General features: G+C 50.8%; 1 protein-coding gene across 8 annotated transcripts in view; it reads left to right on the top strand.

The window, feature by feature from the left end:
• EPHA6 (EPH receptor A6) overlaps positions 1-18,926 on the top strand; it is a 1,072,121-nt gene that overhangs the window by 64,087 nt on the left and 989,108 nt on the right. The gene's annotated exons all lie outside the window — the stretch shown is intronic.

The raw sequence follows: 18,926 nt of genomic DNA, 5'->3' as shown, positions 1-18,926 counted from the left end.
GAAAACTTTGTAATTCATTTATTTCTAATTTTCCTAATCAAAATGTACTCAAATTATTAAACTGTGCAGAGAAAATTCAGATACTTACGTTCACTTTACAAAATCTGTTGAGTAGCCCGTTTTTGAGCTCAACATAATTGTGATTAGCAAGCTAAGTAGCTTTTTTAGGTCAGAACCAAATTTTGTTCTGCAGGGAAGATGGTTTCATTACACTGATGTTTGAACTCACATTCATATCAAATTTAGCAGTTGCGCTAATCAGATTCCACTTGGGAGACCAGAAGTTTTGAAAAATGCAAGTCATAAGACAAAGGCTGTTTTGTAGCATTAGTTTCTGGACTTTTTATATTAACAGAAATTCACACAGCACTATGAGGGACACAAAGCATATTTCGGCTATTCACTCAGCCTTTATTACTAAGAGACAAAACACTGTTTCAGAGAATGTATTCTCATCTGAAACTTAATTTCCCGAATAGTCTACTAAAGGATAACAGTCTACTTCTACCACCTAAGAGGAGTTATTCCTTTAGCTCAAATGGTAGAGGCCTGTGCTGCTGGGCTGAGGATTCTATCTTCAGATTTCATTGATGTCCCATCAGGTGCTTCTTATACAACTGATGAAGCGGGTCTTTGCCCATGAAAGCTTATGCTCCAAAATATCTGTGCAGTCTATAAGGTGCCACAGGACTTCTTTTTGTTTTTGAAGATACAGACTAACTTGCCTACCTCTCTGATACTTATATAGCTGGTTCCTTTTGTGTTCATGGACCAGAGATCCTCAGATGAACTTTCCCATCTTCTGGCTTGCAGCAATCTAACTGCATCCCATGTGAGGCTTAATACTCCAGGACCTTTATGTCCTATACCATGTTGAGCAAGACTTCACCCCTCCACTTTATTTCTCCTTCTGTGCTCTGTTTAGAAAACTTGCAGATTGCACTGTATTTTCAGGCCTAACAGATTGACTGTCTCTTAGTGTTAATAGGAGTTTTACATTCCTTTTTTCGCTCCTTTGTTATATTTATGAATTGATCTTTTGGAAAAACTGACAGCAATTTCAGATTCTAGAAAATGTGTGCTGGTTTCTTCTGGCAACATTGTGCACAGAAGAAAAATTTACAGATAAAAAACTAACACTAGTAGGCTTATTGTAATGATTAACCCAAAATATTTCAGTACAAGTTTATTATCACATATTTATGCATATGAAATATTTCTTTGGACCATGTCAATGCACAGAAATGAATCTCCGGGTGTTGGGATCACATGAAATCAAATACAAAACTGAGATATTGGGAAAATGCCTAATTTCTTGAAACAGAATGGTATTATATTCCATTGTCATTAACTAATAATCGTTTGGTTGCTTCCTTATTGTTGGAATGTTTTCGTGAATTTGGGAGTTACATGGCTTAAACTTGTGATGTTGGAAATAGATCGACACTGGGTAAAAGTCATAGTCTCACAAAGGGACAGCTGCTTCCGCTTTAGCCCTTCATAAATCCAACCACCAGTAGCATAGCCATAAGGACAGTCTCCTGAGGGTAGGAAGGAAAATGTGGAAGATATAGACTGATGCATCAGACAGAGTAAGAGTATTAATATCTGCAGTTACATAAACCCAATGATCCTAATGCTCATATTAGAGTCCTGGAGACACTATTGCTTCTATACTGGTCTCAGTGCCACATGCAGCCAGAGCAGCGCTGCTGCAGCATTTCAAAGGGACCCAGTGGCAACTGCCCCTTTTACCTCTCGCTGGTCGGCAGGCCTGTGTGTACAGCAGTTTCCTAAGAGCTGGACAAGAGCTGTTGTAGAACCCCAGCCTTTGGGGAAGAGGATGACAAGAGGAGGACTGGAAGAGGGAACCCTATGGGAGAGGGAAACTGGTCCAATGCTCAGAGAGGTAGCCATGTTAGTCTGTATCTTCAAAAACAACAAGAAATCCTGTGGCACCTTATAGACTGCACAGATATTTTGGAACATAAGCTTTTGTGGGCAAAGACCTGCTTCATCAGATGCATGAGTGGGAGGGGGGATCAGAGGAGGGTTTAAAGAAGGGAGTCTCAGTAAAGGGCCAGAGCTGACAAGGTCTATTCAGTCAGGGTGGGAATGGCTCATTATTGGTAGTATACATCAATAGAGGAAAAAACATGTCAGATCAGTCAGGGGACACTCAATAATGGATTTAAAAGTAGCAGTCCAACAAAAAAAAATCAAAAATAAAATGGAGAGAGAAGTCTCAGAGCTGCAGTTCGTTTGCAAATTTGACTTCATCAACCAAGGATTAAACAGAGACTGGAGGGGTTGGCCCATTACAAAAGCAGTTTCTCTACTCTTGATCTTCACGCCTCCACATTAGAATCTGACAATGGGCCACATCTCCACTGGCTGATCTGACTTGTTTTTAGCTCTCTTGATGTATACTACTGAAAATGGGCCATTATCTGACAAAGCGGGTCTTTGCCCACAAAAGCTCGTGCTCCAAAATATCTGTCTATAAGGTGCCACAGGACTTCTTGTTGGTTTTGGTCCAATGCTAACTTCTATATTTAGGGTTAAATATGTTTCTGTAAATCAGGTCCAAGTGCAATTCCACTTAGATCACTGACACTACCTCAAGGAGAAATTTTGTCCAGTCTCATTCTCAGAGTTCAGACAACAGCACATTTCTCTTCACTAAAAAACTAAACAAAAAAGCTGTGTCTACACGTGCAAAAAACTTCGAAATAAGTGGCCCTTTTTCGAAAGAACAGGAGGAGCGTCCACACGTGTAAACCTGTCTTTTGAAAAAAAATCGAAAGAATGGGGCGCACACTTCGAAATCCGAACCATGATCCCGTATCAGGAAGTTCACCCTCTTTCGAAATACTAAGTCGAAAGAGTACACGTGTAGATGCTCCATGGTCAGCTCTTTCGAAATACAGTTTTGCCATGGTGCCAATCAGCTGGAGCATGGGACTGCCCCAGCCGGCAGCAGCGGGGCTCTATGGTACCTGTGTTTGGCTGCCTTAAAGTCGCACGCGCACAGGAAACCTGTGGCAGGAAGCTGAGAGCATGCTAGGAGCAGCCTGCGCACGTGCTCCAGCCCCACGCTCCAGCACCGGCATGGCCAGCAGCCAGCCCCCCCGCGAGCCCCATGGACCCCCCTCCGAGCCCCCCCCCCAGGGGGAGGAAAAGAAAGGGCCCCCTCCTGGACGGAGCGGGAGCTGCGTGACCTCCTCAGCCTCTGGCAGGAGGAGGAGGTCCTGTGCCACATGGGGGTCAAGCGGCACAATGCCTCGGCCTTTGGCCACCTGGTGCAGGGCCTCCACACCAGGGGCCACCCGGAGCATACCGTGGAGCAGGTATGCTCCAAAGGTAAGGAGCTGCGCCAGGGCCACGGACCAGGCCAGACACTCTGGGGTGGCTCCAGTGATGGGCCCCTTCTACAAGGAGCTCCGGAGCATCCTGGGGCCCCAGGAGAGCTCACCACCCCCGGCGTTCCTGGACACCTCTGGGGAGGAGCGGCAGCTGGAGGAGGAGCAGGGAACCCAGGAGGGCAAGGGGACCATGGACTGGTCTAGTGAGGAGGAGTAGCTGACCATAGTCATCCCCTCCTGCTCCTCCAGCCGTGAGACTGAGGGCCGGAGATCCCCGGACGTCGTCGAGGAACCCTCAGGTACCTACAGGGAGGGACGCACCCCTACTCCACAGGGTTGGGGCGACGCAACAGCTAGGTGCCTGCACATGAGACTGGTGGTCCCGGGCTGCACACAGGCCAGCCCCCACATGGGATGCAGCACCCCACAGTGGCGCAGGAGCGACACCCAGCACCCGCCCTCAGTGGACAGCACCATAAGCTGCACAGGGGTGGCGGCCGGTCGATGCCAGATGGTGCCCGGCGCCCACACGCTGCTGGCCAGGAAGGGCCACCTGCAGGAGAGACCCCTGGATGCACACCCAGGCTGGGAGTCCCAGTTTGTGGGGGGCGGGTTGGTGCTCCCTGGGGGGGTTAGTGTCCCTGGGGTGACAGGGGCCCCATGGGGTGGGCTCGGGTGGGTAAGCCACAGCTGGGTCCCCTCTGTCCAGGGCAGATGACTGACATGCTCTTCTCCTCTCCACACAGCCATACCATCCGTGGGCCGGGAGAGCCCCGCTCCATCCCTCATCCCCGAGAGCCCACCCACAGCCGTCGGAAGTGTCCAGACGCCACCCCAGGCAGCGCCAGGCCGAGGTGGCCGAGGAGCACCTCCAGCTTGCCCAGGACGACATGGAATGGTGAAGGGCAGCCTGGGATAGACTGCTGGACAACCTTGAGGGCATTGGCCACGCCGTCCGGGACCATATGGCCACTGTGGCCTGCCTTCTGGCCCGCCCCCGGCAGCTCCCACTGTTGGTCCTGCCTTCTCCGCCCCCACTGAGCCTGCCCCCACTACAGAGTCCAGCCCCTCTGACCCCACTACAGAGCCCGCTCCCTTCGCCCCTACTGAGCCCGCCCCCTCCGCCCTCACCAGGCCCACTCACTGGCAATATTTGCCAGTGATACCCGCACCCTCTCCTCCCTGCCAGGGACCCCAAACCCGGGTGGGCAGGGGCTCCAGGGGCTGACGGGGCTCACAGCCCACCACCCCTGCCCCGGAATGAGCACCTCACCTCCCTCTATGTTAGGTTCCCCCCTCTAAGTTAAGCTTCCCCCTCCAACAAGTTAGGTTCCCCCCTCCAAGTTAGGGTCCCCCCTGTACATAGTTACCAATACCCAGTTATATAAACGTTTCTTTGTTATTCACCACGCTGTGCTGTGCTCCTTGGGGGATGGTGGGTGGTGGATGTGCAGGTGCGGTGCTGGTGGAGGCAGGGGTGGCGGGGACGGTGGGTGACGGATGTGCATGGGATGTGGGTGTGTGTGGGGGTCAGAGGTGGCCATCAGCAAAGGCCTGCCTGAGGGCCTCCCGGATGTGATGGCCATCCCAGTGGGCCTGGTGGATGGGGGGGCGGTGCCTGGCTGCTCATAGACAGCGCTGGCTGGAGGGTCCCCCCAGGGCCATAGGCATCTCCCTTTCCCTCGACGATGTTGTGGAGGACGCAACAGGCGCCCACCACCTGGAGCATGTTGATGACCCCGACCTTCAGCCGTGTGAGGAGGCACCTCCACCACCCCTTAAGGCACCTGAAGGCCCGCTCCACCACGTTGCAGGTGTGGTTGAGGCACTCATTGAACGCCTCCTGAGTGGAGTCGAGGTGTCCCATGTAGGGCCTCATGAGCTACAGCTGCAGGGGGTACACTGCATCTGCCACCACGCAGAGTGGCATGGTGACATCCTCTGCCATGGGGATCTCCCTTTGGGGGACGAAAGTGCCGGCCCCCATAAGGCAGCAGAGGCTGGAGTTCTGGAAGACCCGGGCATCATGGGTGTGGCCAACCCAGCGCACGTAGAGGTTGGTGAATGGGCCCCTTGCATCCACCAGGGCCTGCAGCACGACCAAATGGTAGCCCTTCCGGGTCATGTACTGGCCTGCGCTGTATGGTGGGGCGCGGATGGGGATGTGTGTGCCATCTGAAGCGCTGATGCAGTTCGGGAAGCCCAGGTCCTGGAAGCTGGCAATGATGTTGTCCAGATCCCCAAGGCAGACGACCCTCTGGAGCAGCATCGCATTGATGGCCCTGATGACCTGCAGAGGGGGAAGGGAGGCACGTGCTGTAGTGCGGGTGTGGCGGCTGTTGCCCCCAACCTCGCACCCATTCTGCCCACCTCCCATCCAGCCCTTGGCCCATGCAGGCGCCGCCCCCCTCCTGCCAGCCCCTGGCCTGTGCAGCCCCTGCCCCCTCCCATCCGGCCCCTGCCCCATCTGGCTCCTTGCAGCAGAAGGTTCCCCTTGCCCCAGCCCCCCCACCCACCTGGCCCCACCTTACCTCCATTAGTACAGACCCAACAGTGGCCTTGCCCACCCCAAACTGCTGTCCCACGGAGCGATAGGAGTCTGGGGTTGCCAGCTTCCGCATGGCAATCACGACGTGTTTCTCCAGGGTGAGGGCTGGCCACATGCAGGTGTTGTGGTGCCGGAGTGTGAGGGTGAGCCAGGGGCAGATCTCCTCAAAGGTCTACCTCGACATGCGAAAGTTCCACAGTCACCTTTCCTCACCCCACTCTCCTAGCACCACGTGCTCCCACCAGTCAGTACTGCTGGGGTGGGTCCAGAGGCGTTGGGGCACCCGGGGGGGCACCCGGCGGTGCCCCAGAGGGGGAGCCCTGCAGCCTTGGGGGGACTGCCCAGCCACCCGAAGAGCTTGGGTGCAGCTGCGGCTATGGTGCACAGCACTGCCAGCAGGGTGTCCATGATGAGGGCGTCCTCCTGCAGGAGCTGTCGCTGGGCCTCCATGGCGGGCACGAGTGGGCTCTGCCAGGCTGGGACAGGCTGGGCAGCACTCGGCTTGTCTGGAGGGGAAGGCGGAGGGAGGGACCCTTTAAAGGAGGCAGCTGGCTGTGGCCCCGGAAGGGCTTGTTGGCCATGGGACTCCGTCTGCAGCATTTCCTGCCTCCCTTCTTTCGAAAGAGGGCTTAGATACGTGTGGACGCTCTCTTTTGAAAGACCTCGACGGCACTTCGAAAGAGCGGATCGAAGTGCCAATCTGAAAAATGGCGGTGGGTGCTCTATTTCGACAGCCGCTATTTCGACGGCCGAATTTCGATTTTCCCCCTTTTGAAACAGTGCTAACGTGTAGATACAGCTAAAGACATTGAGGTGCCCAGGATTCATGTTTAAAGTTGGCTATATTTATGACTCGTCTAAAAAAAATCCTTTGTATATGTTTTTTTTTAGGAAACATGCTCCTTTAAATACATTATTTTAAAATAAACTGTAAATCAGGGCAATGAGCAGGACATTAGAATAGGCTTTTATGCAATGGTTGTACTTCTCTGAAAATTATAAAGCCATCCCAATGCCTGACTTTCAACACTTGGAGCTCCAATATTGCAGGCTGTTTAAAAATGCGAAAATCTTAAGCTCTTGTAATACTTCAAAATGGGTTCTGATCCAGCTATCAGCTGTGCGTGGTGTATCTATGCATAGCCATATGAACTTCCCTGACTCCTTGCGGGGATGTGCCAATACACAGTAAACTGCAGAATTTGGGCACAGTTTGTAACATTTGGCAAGTATATAAACAGAGCTGGTATGTCGAGAAGGGTGTTGTTCATAAGGATACTGTATGTTGTGATAGAGCTCCCACCTATTTTTATATTGCACTCTTAAATAGTTAAACAAGACATGGAAAAGGCAAAGGAAATTTTAAACCTTATTTAAGGTTTGGAAACTTGCGTCCTTACTCTTTTCAAATCAGTTGTCCTGTATTACATCTTCTAAAAGGGGGACACCCTAAATGTTAAAATACTGAAAATAGAATAAGTCATACCACATTTTATTCACACCTTTGTGATTTTATGCCTTAAGCATGACCTTTGTATTATTTAAATAGCACATATGGACTCATGTCTCATTTCCCCTGTAGACACTGCAAACCAGGATCTTGTCCAAGGAGAACAGACATATATGGCAATTTATCAAAACTTGCTAAAACATTTAACCATCATTTGTAGCTAACAGAAACTCTTACATTGGGTACATCTCTCATGGAGGCTTAATCAGAAGATGTTGATAAATATCTAAAAATGTTCATAAACACGTTGATAAATAACCCCTAAGCCAGAGAAATGGCATTTGGGCTTTGAATTACTTTGGAGACATTAATTGTAACATACTGTGAAATTCAAAAGTAGGAATTAATTTTTTCTGGTTCAATATTGCAAAAAAGTGTGAGTGATAGAACTGATTTGGAAATTTTAACTGAACTTTATTAGCTTGATGAACTCATCAGAGCCCAAACTTTTCACAGAACTTGAAATGGGTGTCTTATATCTCAGGTGCTCTTACCACTGTGGTGGGTGACTTTCTTTTCTCTTCCTCTCAGAATTCCATCATGGAATAATTGAGATTTCTTCTCATTAGACATGAGACCAATATCATAACTAGATGCACCTTGAGGGGGTCCAGGACCAATTGAAAACAAGTCCCAGCTCGAGGACACACTGGGTGGTCTCCATAAAGAGAGAAGGGGTTACAGGAGGAAAGGGAATGAAGTATAAAAAGGTACTTCAGGAGGGAGTTTACACCTTTACCCTAAGGGAATGCAGCAGGGATGAAAGCCTCCAGGACTGGGCCTCAGAGAAAATGTACCAACTGGCAGCACCCTTGGGGATAAACGCAGAAAGAATGAAGGCAAAAATCTAGGAAATTAACTCTTGAGTCTGTTTTCTACAGAAGTGTGAAGAGGTGTGGTATGACCCAGGGTGAGTTAAAAGTTCCGAACATAAAGCCAGGGGGAGATGTTTTCAATGTGGTGTGTTTTGCTTTTGTGTTTGGATAAAATTCCAGGGAGATGCCCTTGATTCTCTTCATTGGAAACACCGTCTAGAACCAGAAAATATTGAATCAGTGACCACTGTTAAGTGAGAGACTGTCTGTGTGAGAAGTGAGAACCCTGACCAGAGAAAGTTTAAAGTGATTGGCAAGAAGGATGAGTGAAGGGAAGAGGCAACATGATCAAAACAACCATCAGTAAAGGGCACTAGAAAGACAGAGTCTGGAAATGCAACTTTCAATGCCACACGACATCAAAGAAGACTTTTTGTACAACCCAGAGTCTGAAATCATTTCCACAGATACCACAAGGGGGTAAACAGTGATAAGGGATCTCTAAAGCATAGACATTGAAAAAGCAGACTGTAGGCTTGTTTCTGAAAGGGTGAGGAAGACCAGGAAGCACTCTACCAAGCTAGAAGTAAGGAATTGTTATTTAATACTTAGTGGCTACATCTACACTAGTCAAAAACTTCGAAATGGCCATGCAAATGTCCATTTCGAAGTTTACTAATGAAGCGCTGAAATACATATTCAGCGCCTCATTAACATGTGGGCAGCCGCGGCACTTCGAAATTGACACGGCTCGCCGCCGCGCGGATCGTCCCAACGGGACTCCTTTTTGAAAGGACCCCGGCTACTTCGAAGTCCCATTATTCCCATCTGCTCCTGGAATAAGGGGACTTCAAAGTAGGCAGGGTCCTTTCGAAAAGGAGCCCCATCTGGACAAGCTGCGCGGTGGCAAGCTGCGTCAATTTCGAAGAGCCGCGGCCGCCCGCATGCTAATGAGGCGCTGAATATGTATTTCAGCGCTTCACTGGTAAACTTCGAAATGGCCATTTGCATGGCCATTTCAAAGTTTTTGGCTAGTGTAGACACAGCCAGTGAGTCTATTACCCATAAACTTCTTTTTGAGTGATGGGAACAGGAAATGTGGATGTGATTATGATATGCATTCCGCAGCTATGGAGAGGTTCTTCAGCCACCCTACGAAAGTAAATAATTGTCACTGATCATTCCATTTTAAGACGAAAAGGGTAGACAGTTCGGCAAGGAACACAAGGATAACAGGACAGCATTCTGTCCTCTGGGAACAAAATACAAGATGTAAGAGGAAGAGTGCAGTTTGGAAGTTTTCTGCTAGATTCCACTGCTTATACCCATTGGAACAAGTGACATGGAATGAGATAGAATATCGAAAACTTCAGGAATCTTAAAAGGGAGCTGAAGAAGAGAAAATTCTGAAGATTTCTTGATGATCCCTCATGTCCCACAAGTGAGAGAAAAGAAAAGGCAATAAATGCTGGAGGTGCTGCCTGTGTGACTGATGTGAAACTGAGGGTTTTGGTTTTTGGGAAAATTATGTCATATTACAGTGGATAGAAACTGTACAAACTGGATGGCCAGGGGCTAATATTCTCATTTGAAGATTAACCAGAGTAGCCATGGTGGTATTAAACAAACCTCTCAAAAAGTTTATGTGCTATGAAGTAGATGAAGTACAGACTCCAAACTTCTGTGTCAAGAATAGATTCCAATAGTGTGGAAAGGAAAGCTAATCCATTTTTCGGTTGCCTATGTACCAGTACTAGGAGTCTGAGTACTGTGCAGCTAGATTTGAAAATTCTCAGTAAAGATATAATTGGCATTACTGAAACCTGATTAGATGACGTGCATGTTAGCAATGTTAAAATCATTACGTAGCCTGGTTAGAGTGGGTAAAAGACATATGAGAACTGGATCTTTACATCAGGACACAACCTTAAATACATTATTTTGTGTTATCAGTAACTCAGAACCACAGAATTTTGAATTCATGTGGATCAATGTGCTGACTAACACAGTCCAGAAGAGATACAGATTGGAGTTTTCAACAAGCAACCAAAGCAGATGAGAGAGCAGGATGATTTACTCTGTGGCTACATCTACACTACAGTGATCTTTCAAAAGAAGATCGTCTGGAAGATCTTTCCCAAAAACAAAAAAAAAAAAATTCTTTTGAAAAAGTGCATCCACACACAAAAAATTGATCAACTCTTTCAATAGGGAGTGTTGATATAGACCCTGCTCTTTTGACAGAACGGGTCAGGGATCAAAAAATCCAGTACCATCATATTGCTCTTTCAAAAAAAGGCTCTGCGGGGTGACTACATTTGTATTTCTCCGAAAGAATCTTTTGGAAAAAGAGTCTCTTCCTCATCTGGGAGAGGAAGAGGGCTGCTGGAAAAGGTGCTGCATTCTTTCGATTTCAGCGAGAAAAAGTGCATTTTGTATGTAGACATTCTGCGGGTTCTTTCGGAAGAGGCCCACTTTTTTTTGAAAGAACTTGCTAATGGAGATGCAGCTTGTAAGTAACTCTCTGGAATGTGTGAAAAGAAAAAAACATACAGTAAACCCTGGGTTTAATGGACTAATGAGGGGATGGGTGTCGGTTAAACCCAAAAGTCTATTAAATACCAAGGTTTACTGCCCCCCCCGCCCTGCCAGGCTCCCCAGCCCCAGTCCCTCTCCTCCTCCCCAAAAAGGCCCCTGACTCACTGGAACCACTGCTGCTGGAGGAACCACCGGTGCTTGCCACCAGGGCTGGAGTTCCTGGACCTGCTGCATGATTAGAGGATTCCCGCCATATGGCCAGAACGATCCCACCATGCAGCTGAAGCTGTCCAGCATGGAGCCACCACTGCCACTGGAGCTGCCATGTGCTCCACCAACTATTGGTGGGAAGCATATGCGAGTGGTCTGCTTGTGTACATGCCCGACTTCTAGTAGAAGGAGCGCAGGGTGGCTCCAGCGGCAGACCAGGCTGTGGTGCAGTGTTCGGCATCTAGAAGGGGCAGCTCTGGTGAGTTGTCTTTCTTTTTTGGGGCGGGGCTGGGGGTTGAGATTTAGGATTTTAGGATTAAGCAGACTTCAGGAACAATGGGCGGTGGCTGTTGGAAGTCCATTGTTCCTGAAGTCCACTAAATCGGAGTCTGTAAAATTGAGGGTTTACTGTACTGTAGGCCCTGAACTTACACATGGGTTGCATTCTTGGGTGACCATGCGTAAGTCAAATTTTGCGCAGCTCCCTGCCACTCACAATTGCCACTCACATTATTGCAAGAAATGCATAAGTCGAAGTTGTGTAAGTCAGGGGTCTCCTTGTATATTATGGGGGACTTCCACTGCAAAGACACATGATGTTGAGCTAATGCAGCTGGTATTAAAATACCATTACTTTATTTAAAAATTGTAGCGTTTCCAACACAAAGTATTGCACCCAGTAGAAGGAAACTCTCCTTTAGACCTTACAACTGATAAAAAATGAATTAATCAGGGGACAGGAAGTTGGTGGTTCTCTATGAACCAATGATCATAGTCTGACTGCATTTGATACAGGCAGACAGAGGAAAAGGTCAAATTTGTCAAAGTTAAGGAAAATTGAATGAAATTGACTTAGAGAAATTTTTAGACACAGGTGAATGTGCCTTCTCTTTCAATTCATCCTTTGCACGGATCCTACTCCTTCAGAGGGCCTTCCTTGGCAGGAGACCATGCCACAGATGTTTGCCCCTGGGAAGCAGATATCTACATGTGGATCAATATTCCTGCTAATTTTTTCCTTCCATCTTCAGAATAAATTTTGTTATGTGCACCAAGACAGGTACCAATGTACACCCCTAAGAACAACATGTGGTGCTGGCTGTGGGTGGCTGTGAGCACTCTACTAATCAACTGGGCAGCATTTGAATATCTTGAGGGTGGCTGCCCAAGTGCACAGCTTACAGGGAACATTGATGTGAATGGTCCATTTTGATGGAAGACTTTAAGGAAATTAAGAAAATATTAAATTTGATATAGCAATACCTCTACTTTTTTGTATTTGTAATAAGCAATTTAAAAAAAATCTTCTGTTCTATGTTACTGTATACATGTATATTCTAGTTTGGATTTTTTCTTTATTTTTGCAGTGATAGTCTAATACCATAAACTACTACGTGTGTATATTTTTTCTTCTTGAGTTTGAACAAGTTTTCCTGATTTTTTTGGGGGGTTGTGGGGCAGGGTTGGTTAGTTTTTGGTTCTTTCTCACTAATGACATTGTAAAGCTAACACAAATTGTGTTTGTGTCTTTAATCCTCACTAGCAGCTTGGAGCTGCATCTCACTTTGAATTCAGTGGATGATAGGTTTGGAGCTTCCTAGCTTTTCTGTATTTAATTAGTACTTTAGGTTCTGCTGAGGGTAACAACTTACAGCTGCATCTACACGTGCAAAAACCTTCGAAAAAAGAGGCCCTTTTTTGAAAGAGCGGGCAGAGCGTCTACACATACAAACCTGTCTTTCAAAAGAAAATCAAAAGAACAGGGCTCCGAAATCAAAATCCGAACCCCGATCCCGTATCAGGAAGATCTCTCCCTTTCGAAATAATAAATCGAAAGAGTACACGTGTAGACGCTCCACAGCCCACTTTTTCGAAAGACAGGTCTGCCATGGCGCCAATCAGCTGGAGCACGGGGCCGCTCCAGCCGGCAGCAGCGGGACTCTATGGTCCCTGCTTTCGGCTCCCTTAAAGCCCCCCACACACAGGAAACGCATGGCAGGAAGCTGAGAGTGTGCTCGGAGCAGGCTGTACACGTGCTCCAGCCACACGCTCAAGCACCATCATGGCCAGCAGCCAGCCCCCATGCGAGCCCCCTGCCCCCCCCACTAAGCCTTCCACAGCCTCCCAGGGCTCCCGGGGGAGAGAAAAAAACGAGCCCCCTCCTGGACGGAGCGGGAGCTGCGGGACCTCCTTGGCCTCTGGCAGGATGAGGAGGTCCTCCGGCACATCGGGGGGGAAGCAGCGGAATGCCGCGGCCTTTGCCCACCTGGCCACAGGCCTCCAGGCCCAGGGCCAGCCGGAGCATACCTAGGAGCAGGTACGCTCCAAAGGTAAGGGGCTCCGTCAGGGGTATGCCTGGGCCATGGACCAGGCCAGACGCTCTGGGGCAGGTCCAGCGACCTGCCCTTTCTACCGGGAGCTCCGTAGTATCGTGGGGCCCCAGGAGAGTTCCCCCCCCAACCACCTTTCTGGACATCTCCAGGGAGTAGCTGCAGCCGCCCGAGGTGGAGGAGCAGCCCGGATCGGGGACCACAGACTGGTCGAGTGAGGAGGGGGAGCTGACGATCCTGATCCCCTCCCGCTCCTCCAGCTGGGCAACCGAGGCCCAGGCATCTCTGGACGTCGCCGGGGGACCCTCTGGTACGTACAGGGAGGGGCGTACACCTACTCCGGGGGGGGTGCGACGTAATGTCTAGGCGCCCACACATAGGACCACTGGTCCCGGGGCATACACAGGCCAGCCCCCATGTGGATGCGGCACCCTGCGGTGGCACATCAGCCACGCCCAGCACCCATCTTCAGTGGACAGCGCCATAAGCTGTGCAGGGGTGGCGGCTGGTTGGTGCCTGATGGTGCCCAGGGCCCACATACCGCAGCCTGGGAAGGGCCTCCTGAGGGAGAGACCCCTGGAATCACACATTGGCTGTGTCTACACGTGCCCCAAACTTCGAAATGGCCATGAAAATGGCCATTTCGAAGTTTACTAATGAAGCGCTGAAATGCATATTCAGCGCTTCATTAGCATGCGGGCGGCAGCCGCGCTTTGAAATTGACGCTCCTTGCCGCCGCGCGGCGCGTCCAGACGGGGCTCCTTTTCGAAAGCTCATGGGAATAAGGGGACTTCGAAGTAGGCGGCGTCCTTTCGAAAAGGAGCCCCGTCTGGACGTGCCGCGCGGCGGCAAGGAGCGTCAATTTCGAAGCGCGGCTGCCGCCTGTATGTTAATGAAGCGCTGAATATGCATTTCAGCGCTTCATTAGTAAACTTCGAAATGGCCATTTGCATGGCCATTTCGAAGTTTGGGGCATGTGTAGACACAGCCCCAGTCTGGGAGGCCCGGTCTCGGGGGAGGGTGGGGGGTGGGTCGGTGCTCCCGGGGGGGGTCAATGTTCCTTGTGGGGGCGGGGGCCCCATGGGGTCAGCTCGGGCAGGTGCACCACAGCCGAGTCCTGTCTGTTTGGGGCACACTACTGACATGCTCTCCTCCTCTCCACGCAGCCACACCATCCGGGGGCTGGGACAGCCCTGCACCATCCCTCGTGCCGGAGAGCCCACCAGCAGCTCCTGTCCGGACACCACCCCAGGCAGGGTGCCATCACGGCCGTGGCCAGAGGGCCCCCCAGAGACCCGAGAAGGACCCAGACATCCAGCGGCAGGCCGAGGTGGCCGAGGAGCACCTGCACCTAGCCCGGGTCGACATGGAGTGGCGGAGGGCGGCCTGGGATAGGAAGCTGGACACGCTCCAGGGCATCGGCCAGACCGTCCGCGACCACACTGCCACTGTGGCCCAGCTCCTGGCCCCCCACATGACTCCCGCTCCTAAGCCTGCCCCTGTTGCCCCCCCGAGCCTGCCCCCGCTGCCACCACCAGGCTCACCCACTGCCGGTACCTGCTGGTGGTACCCGCACCTCCCCCAGACCAGGGACCCCGCATCCAGGGGAGCAGGGGCTCCAGGGGCCAACAGGGCTTGCGGCCCAGCACACCTGCCCCAGAATGAGTGCCCCCCTCCCCGCTCCAAATTACATGCCCCCCTCCTCCCTCCAAGTTACATGCCCCCCTCCCCCCTCCAGGTTACATGACTCCCTCCACCCTCCAATTTACATGCCCCCCTCCCCCTCCAGGTTACATGCCCCCCTTCCCCCTCCAAGTTAGATGCTCCCTTATGTAAATAGCCACAAAACACATTTTTTTGTAAAGTTTGTTTATTGTTCACCACCCCATGCTGTGCTCCTTGGTGGGTTGTGGATGTGCGGGTGCGGTGCTGGTGGGGGTGGGGGGTGGCAGGGAGGGTAGGTGATGGATGTGCATGGGATGTGGGTGTGCGTGCGGGTCAGAGGAGGCCTTTGGCAAAAGCCTGCTTGAGGGCCTCCCGGATGCGGTGGCTGTCCTGGTGGGTCTGGTGAATGGGGACGGTGCTCAGCTGCTCGTAGAGAGTGCCGTCTGGAGGGCTCCTCCCAGGGACATAGGTATCCCTCTTTCCCTCCACAATGTTGTGGAGGACGCAACAGGTGCCCACCACCTGGGGCACGTTGGGGACCCGACCTCAAGGAGTGTGAGGAGACACCTCCATCACCCCTTTAGGTGCCCAAAGGCCTGCTCCACCATGTTGTGGGCATGGGTGTGGTGCTCATTGAAAACCTCCTGGGTGGGGTCGAGGTGTCCCATGTAGGGCCTCATGAGCCACGGCTGCAGGGAGTACGCCACATCTGCCACCACGCAGAGCAGCATGGTGATGTCCCCTGCCACTGGGATCTCCCTCTGGGGGACAAATGTGCCAGCCCCCATGCGGCGGCAGAGGCTGGAGTTCCGGAACACCTGGGCATCATGGGTGTGGCCAGCCCAGCCCACGTAGAGGTCCATGAACCGTCCCCTCACATCCACCAGGGCCTGGAGCACCACGAAATGGTAGCCCTTCCTGTTCACATACTGGTCGGTGCTGTGTGGCGGGGCGTAGATGGGGATGTGTGTGCCATCCAAAGCACCGATGCAGTTCGGGAATCCCAGGTCCTGGAAGCCGGCGACGGTGTAGTCCACATCCCCCAGGTGGATGACCCTATGCAGCAGCATGGCGTTGATGGCCCGAGTGACCTGCAGAGGGGGAAGGGGGACACAAGCTTTAGTGCGGGTGTGGCAGCCATCGCCCCCCACCTCGAGCCCATCCTGCCCCTCTCCCGTCCAGCCCCTGGCCCGTGCAACCCCTGCCCCCTCCCATTCAGCCACTTGCAGGGGAGGGTTCCCCTTACCCCAGCCCTCCCACCCCCCCCGGCCCCACCTTACCTCCATAAGGACAGCCCCGACGGTTGCCTTGCCCACCTCGAACTGCTGTTCCACAGAGCGGTAGGAGTCCGGTGTGGCCAGCTTCCAGATGGTGATAGCGACCCGTTTCTGCAGGGTGAGGACCGGCCTCATGGAGGTGTCCTGCCATCAGAGTGCGGGGGCGAGCCAGTGACAGATCTCGTTGAAGGTCTGCCTCGACATGCAGAAGTTCAGCAGCCACCTTTCCTCGCCCCACTCCCATAGCACCACACGCTCCCACCAGTCGGTGCTTCTAGGGTGGGTCCAGAGGTGTTGAGGCACCCAGGGGGGCTCCCGGCGGTGGCCCAGTGGCGGAAGCCCTATGGCCCCAGGGGGACCTTGCAGCCACCTGATGAGCTCGGGGGCAGCTGTGGCGAGGGTGCAGAGCACTGCCAGCAGGGAACCCATAATGATGCCATCTGCCAGCAGGAGCTGTCACTGGCTTCCATGAGCACGAGTGGGCTCTGCCAGGCAGGAACAGGCTGGGCAGCACTCGGCTCGTGCGGAGGGGAGGGCGGAGGGAGGGGCCCTTTAAAGGAGGCGGCTGGCTGCTGCCCCAGAAGGGCTGGTCGGCCATGGGACCCTGTCCGCGGCATTTCCTGCCTCCCTTCTTTCGAAAGAGTTTGGAGCCGTGTAGACGCTCTCTTTCAAAAGACCAGGACAGCACTTTGAAAGAGCGGATCGGAACACCGATCTCAAGAATGGCAGCGGCTGCTGTCTTTCGATCGCCTCTTTTTCGAACAATAAACTTTGATTTTTGCCCATTCGAAAGGGTGCTTACGTTTAAACACAGCTTACACGTTTTGTGCCCAGAAAGTGTTTTTTTGAAATCAGAATTTCATTATGTGAGTGATGGTGATTATTGTAAAAAGAAGTGCATCTGTCTTTTGAAGATATGAACCTAAACATAATATAATTTCAATTCAGTGGTGAATTTACTCTGGTTTTGAAAAGTGGATACTCATTGCATGTATAGCTTTCTTTCATCCCCCACACCATTACTCAAGAAAGCAGCGAAAGTCAACGGTATAGTTCACCTGAATTCTAGGGCTGGAAGGGACCTCAGGAGGTCATCTAGTCCAGCCCCCTGCCTAAAGCAGGATCAACCCCAACTAAATCATCCCAGCCATAACTATTCCAAGTGAGCACTTAAAAACCTCTACGGATAGAGATTCCACCACCGCTCTAGGTAATTCATTCCAGAGCTTCAACACCTTCCGGATGAAATAGGTTTTCCTAATATCCAACCTACACCTCTCCGTCTGTAACTTCAAACCATTGCTCCTTGTTGTGCCATCTGTCACGTTTGAGAACTGTTTCTCTCCATCTTCTCTAGCGCCCCCTTTCAGGAAGTCGAAGGCTGCTATCAAATTGCCCCTCAGTCTTCTCTTCTGCTGACTCTTTGTGCTTCCTTAATCTGTGAGCTGTTTGGGGTAGGGACATTCTGTTTGGAAGAGCAGGAAAATAATGTGAGCCATGAATTGTCCTGGCTGGCTGTTCACAGGTGTGAACTTCATCCTCTTTGAACCCTGGATGTAGCAATAAGCATGACAAGAGAGAACTGTAGGATGCAAATCACAAAAGGTTCTCTTCAGAAACCTGGCTGATACTCTTCTACTCCATATCTGGGGAAACAGAAGTAGCAGTGCTAGTCAGCAGCGAGCATTATATCTTACTATTAGGTTACAGTTCTGTGATGGGGCCAAAAGGTCAAACTTAACCATTCCATTAGCACAGGTACACTGGGGCACATTACAAGATACTGAATTTACTGACAGCTTTACAAGTTCTGAACTGTGGGTGGGTTGGTTTTTGCACAGTTAAGGCGGGGAAGAAACCCAGGTTGCTGGGCTTTTCGACCTGAACACATGTTATCTCAAAATATTTTAGAAAAGAATATTCTATTACTTTTGTCAGTGTAATGACACCCCTCCCCTTTTTGCACAATTTAAATTATACATGAAAATTTCCAAAGATTCACAGAGTAGTTTTTTTTAAGAATGATAAAAATTGCACCTCCCTGGTTTAGCACCCTTGGGACCTGATGGAGTTTGCTGCCCATACCAGCTGGGCTCATGGCTGCTGGCCCTGCGTGCCAAGCTATTGAGAGCCCTGGCTGCTGGCCCCTCTGCTGCCAGACCCACTCAGGCTACACTCCCTGGCCAGGCTCCCAGCCACCAGCCTCACTAAGGCTACTGGCCCCACCCAGACTACCGACCAGCCCAGCTATTGCCAATCCTGGCAGGGCTATTGGCTGCAGGCTCTCCTGCCACCTGAGTCCCAGCCACTGAGGCTCTCTGGACCACAGATGTTGTTGGACCAGAGAGTATTGAGTTTTAGAAGTTCCACCTGTAGTTTAGCACTTAGTGCAGATAAACTAGAAAAACTAATTATAATCAGACTTCCTAGTTATTTATGGTTTTACAGATTCAGTTACAAATGATGACGTGAAATTCACAGTTTACTTTAATTACATTTAAAATGTGGATATGATTTAAACTTTGCTTTTGTGAATTTTTAAAATTTACAAAACTTGAAACCAGAAAAGCACCTGAATGAAAACTTTCCCAGCCTCAAGTGGAAGTGGTGTCTGGAACTGGGTGTCTTCATTCAGACACATTGAATTATAATCAAAGGACATCACAGT

The sequence above is a fragment of the Carettochelys insculpta genome, chromosome 1, assembly GCF_033958435.1.
Source record: "Carettochelys insculpta isolate YL-2023 chromosome 1, ASM3395843v1, whole genome shotgun sequence".
NCBI lineage: Eukaryota > Metazoa > Chordata > Testudines > Carettochelyidae > Carettochelys > Carettochelys insculpta.
The sequence above is the reverse complement of the archived record's forward strand: the minus strand, read 5'-3'. Positions and strand labels throughout refer to the sequence as shown.